The following is a 4,578-nucleotide window of genomic DNA, read 5'->3' as shown; positions in this document are numbered from 1 at the left end:
GGGTGTATTTGCTTCTTTTTGTTCTAGAGCTTTCAGGTGTGTTGTCAAGCTGCTGATATATGCTCTGTCCTGTTTCTTTCTGCAGGCACTCAGAGCTATGAGTTTTCCTCTTAGCACAGCTTTCATTGTGTCCCATAAGCTTGGGTATGTTGTACCTTTATTTTCATTAAATTCTAAGAAGTCTTTAATTTCTTTCTTTAGTTCTTCCTTGACCAGGTTATCATTGAGTAGAGCATTGTTCAACTTCCATGTATATGAGGGCGTTCTTCCCTTATTGTTATTGAAGACCAGCTTTATCCTATGGTGGTCTGATAGGATGCATGGATTATTTCTATCTTTCTGTATCTATTGAGGCCTGTTTTATGACCAATTACATGGTCAATTTTGGAGAAAGTACCATGAGGTGGTGAGAAGAAGGTATATCCTTTTGTTTTAGGATAGAATGTTCTATAAATATCTGTTAACTCCATTTGATTCATTACTTCTCTCAGTCTGTCTATGTCTCTGTTTAATTTCTGTTTCCATGGTCTGTTCTTTGATGAGAGTGCGGTGTTGAAATCTCCTACAATTATTGTGTGAGGTGCAATGTGTGTTTTGAGCTTTAGAAAGGTTTCTTTTATGTATGTAGGTGTCCTTGTATTTGGAGCATAGATATTTAGGATTGAGAGTTCATCTTCGTGGATTTTTCCTTTGATGAATATGAAGTGTCCTTCCTTATCTTTTTTTGATAACTTTTGGTTGAAAATTGATTTCATTCGATATTATAATGGCTACTCCAGCTTGCTTCTTCAGACCATTTGCTTGGAAAGTTGTTTTCCAGCCTTTCACTCTGAGGTAGTGTCTGTCTTTGTCTCTGAGGTGTGTTTCATATAGGCAGCAGAATGCTAGGTCCTCATTGCGTATCCAGTTTGTTAATCTGGGGAGTTGAGTCCATTGATGTTGAGAGATATTAAAGAATAGTGATTGTTGCTTCCTGTTATATTCGTATTTGGATGTGAGATTATGTTTGTGTTCTTTTCTTCTCTTTGTTTTGTTGCCAAGACAATTAGTTTCTTGCTTTTTCTAGGATGTAGCTTGCCTCCTTATGTTGGGCTTTACCATTTATTATTCTTTGTAGGGCTGGATTTGCAGAAAGATATTGTGTAAATTTTGTTTTGTTGTGGAATATGTTGGTTTCTCCATATATTAATTGAGAGTTTTGCTGGATACAGTAACCTGGGCTGGTATTTGTGTTCTCTTAGTTTCTGTATGACATTTGTTCAGGATCTTCTGGCTTTCATAGTCTTTGGTGAGAAGTCTGGTGTTATTCTGATAGGTCTTTACTTGCCTTTTTCCCTTACTGCTTTTAATATTCTTTGTTTTGTGCGTTTGGTGTTTTGACTATTATTTGATGGGAGGAGTTTCAATCTATTTGGAGTTCTGTAGGCTTCTTGTATGTTTATGGGCATCTCTTACTTTAGGTTAGGGAAATTTTCTTCTATGATTTTGTTGAACATATTTACTGGTCCTTTGAGCTGGGAGTCTTCACTCTCTTCTATACCTATTATCCTTAGGTTTGATCTTCTCATTGAGTTCTTGATTTCCTGTATGTTTTGGACCAGTTGTTTTTTCTGTTTTACATTATCATTAACCGTTGTTTCGATGATTTCTATGGAATCTTCTGCTCCGATAACCTCTCTTCTATCTCTTGTATTCTGTTGCTGATGCTTGTATCTGTGGCTCCTTGTCTCTTCCTTTGGGTTTTCTATTATCAGGGTTGTCTCCCTTTGTTCTTTCTTTATTGCTTCTATTTCCATTTTTAATTCCTTCACCTGTTTGATTGTGTTTTCCTAGAATTCTTTCTGGGATTTTTGTGATTCCTCTCTGTAGGCTTCTACTTGTTTATTTATGTTTTTCTGCATTTCTCTAAGGGAGTTCTTCATGTCTTTCTTGAAGTCCTCCAGCATCATGATCAATTGTGATTTTAAATCTAGATCTTGCTTTTCTGGTGTGTTTGGATATTCAGTGTTGGCTTTGGTGGGAGAATTGGGCTCCGATGATGCCATGTAGTCTTGGTTTCTGTTGCTTGGGTTCCTGCGCTTGCCTCTCGCCATCAGATTATCTGTGGTGTTACTTTGTTCTGCTATTTCTGACAGTGGCTAGACTGTCCTATAGACCTGTGTGTCAGGAGTGCTGTAGACCTGTTTTCCTGTTTTCTTTCAGCCAGTCATGTGAACAGAGTTTTCTGCTTTCAGGTATGTAGTCTTTCCTGTCTACCAGTCTTCAGATGTTCCTGTGGGTATCTGTCCTGAGTCCACCAGGCAGGTTGCTTGGAGCAAAAAAGTTGGTCTTACCTGTGCTCTCCTGGCCGAATTCCCTCCTGAGGGGTTGCGTTTGAGCTCTCAGTGAGGGCAGCAACCAAGAGGGCCTGTGCTGCCTTTTCCTGGGGACCCTGTGCACCGGGGTCCTAGATGGTGTTAGGTGCTTTCCTCTGGAGTCAGAAATGTGGGCAGAGTGTAGTCTCTTCTGGCTTGCCAGGCATGTCTGCCCCTCTGAAGGTTTAGCTCTCCCTCCCACGGGATTCTGGTGCGGGCAGCTTTTGACCGGGTTCCTTCAGGTCCAGGCAGTTTCTGGACCACAGGGGACCTGCTGCTTGAGTGTCCCTATCTTCCAGTTCCCAGAGGCTCTATACAGTTTCCTCTTGGGCCAGGGATGTGGGCAGGGATGGGCAGTGTTGGTGGTCTCTCCCGGTCTGCAGTCTCAGGAGTGCCCACCTGTCCGGGTGGTGAGCTCTCTCCCCAGCGGGGTTTGAGAGCAGGGAGCTGTGGGCAGGCATCAGCGAGCTTAGGGCTCCAGCTAAAAATCGGAAGTTTCCGGTACCAGAGGAATTTTGCCTCTGTTTGTCCTGAGCCCACCAGGCAGGTCGCTTGGAGCAGAAAAGTTGGTCTTACCTCTGGTCCCACAGCTCACGTTGCTTGTGAGGGTCTGCTTTTGAGCTCTCCATGAGGGTGGCAACCAGGAAGGCCTGCGTCACCTTTTCCCAGGGCCCCAGTGCACCGGGGTCCCAGATGGCATTAGCTGTTTTCCTCTGGAGTCAGAAATGTGGACAGAGTGTAGTCTCTTCTGGCTTCCCAGGCGAGTCTGCCCCTCTGAAGGTTTTGCTCTCCCTCCCACAGGGTTTGCATTTGGGGAGCTTTTGACAGGGTCCCTTCAGATCCGGGTGGTGTCTGGACCGCAGGCCATAGGGTTAAGTCTTCACTGGATTGAGCTTCATTTACAATTTAAACCATGCGTAACACATTCACCATACATAAAAATAAGGCAATAAACACAATTTATCTTGACAAAATAAACTCTTAACAGAGAAAACAAATACAAATGCACAGCAACTCATGCCTTCCAGGCAGCCAGGCAGAGCCAAGTATTTCTCAGAGTAACCACCAGGTGGCAGTTAACTCATGGCAGAGAAGTCTTTCAAAGGTTCAGTTAAACAAGCTTCCAAATCAAACTCATCCTCCACTTGGCAGTCCACATGTCTGACTTTGGTGGGTGCCAGCATATACATCAAAGTTATCCTGTGAACTTGTCTGGGACTCACAACTGCTTTCTGTGAATTCTGTCTCCATTTCCCCAAGATCTACAGGTTGTATTTCTTGCAAATCACACCCTTCTTCAGCAGGAGGATCCCAAAAATGCAAAGCCACCTTCCAGAGTTTAATCTGTTGGTCCCATGACCACTGGCTATACTTCTTAAATTTGTTGGGGGTCCTGGGATATCACAGGTGTCTGGACACCTCTTTAATGTATTGATCATAGGCCATAGACTTCTTCCTGTAGTTGATCTGCTTCTGCCTTCTCATCAAGACACTTTCATCTGTCTCCACGTCAGTAGGCACTGAAGACACAGACTTCTTTGAATCAGTACTTCTCGATGATGATTTTCTCTGTCTTCCAAAGTCATTTATGAGTAGCTTTCTTTTGTACCTTGCAATCTCTTTGTTAACTCTGGTCCTCATGTCATCTTCTTCAACTGTCCTTGCCCAGTCAGAACATCTAGAAAGGGGCTTATGGCCTTTAGGAGCTGTAAAGCTTCTAGGTCGATGGTCCTCAGTCTGGAGCTTGCCTTCCTTGGAGTCCTCAGGCTTCCAGTCCCTTCCATCTGCTCTGCACCTCTGTCCTAGACTCCATCTCACAGGGGACTGCGGACTTGCACCGCCATCACAGTGACTCCCGTAACAGGGTGGGCTTCTAGGTCTGCAGACCATGGCATCGGTGGTTTGAAGGAGAGCTCACTGGCAAGAATCTCACCCTGAGACAGCACAGAAGAGGTCCTGGTGTCCTTTTAATATTGAATTCTGTTGCCCCTTTTATATTCAAGCCATATACTTTATATTTTTCCTTTCTAAGCTTGCTACATTTGCTCAAAACACTCTTCATGAGATTTAACTAGAGAACAAAGTCTATGCTGGGCATTTCTGAGACTTCCTTTGTCAGTGTAATTAATATAAATCTCTTTACCTTAGCTTTAGGTAGACTCTTCAGTCAAGGGCAAATGCAGCCACATATTAAAATTCTCCTCCTCTGAAACCTCTAGAGCCA

At 43.4% G+C, this 4,578-nt stretch overlaps 1 pseudogene; it reads right to left on the bottom strand.

Moving 5' to 3' along the window:
- Nucleotides 1-3,272: 3,272 nt before the first annotated feature.
- Nucleotides 3,273-4,244, bottom strand: LOC116900073 (annotated as a pseudogene).
- Nucleotides 4,245-4,578: the final 334 nt, after the last annotated feature.

The sequence above is a fragment of the Rattus rattus genome, chromosome 5, assembly GCF_011064425.1.
Source record: "Rattus rattus isolate New Zealand chromosome 5, Rrattus_CSIRO_v1, whole genome shotgun sequence".
NCBI lineage: Eukaryota > Metazoa > Chordata > Mammalia > Rodentia > Muridae > Rattus > Rattus rattus.
Note: the sequence above shows the minus strand (reverse complement) of the source record. Positions and strands in the feature narration are given on the sequence as shown.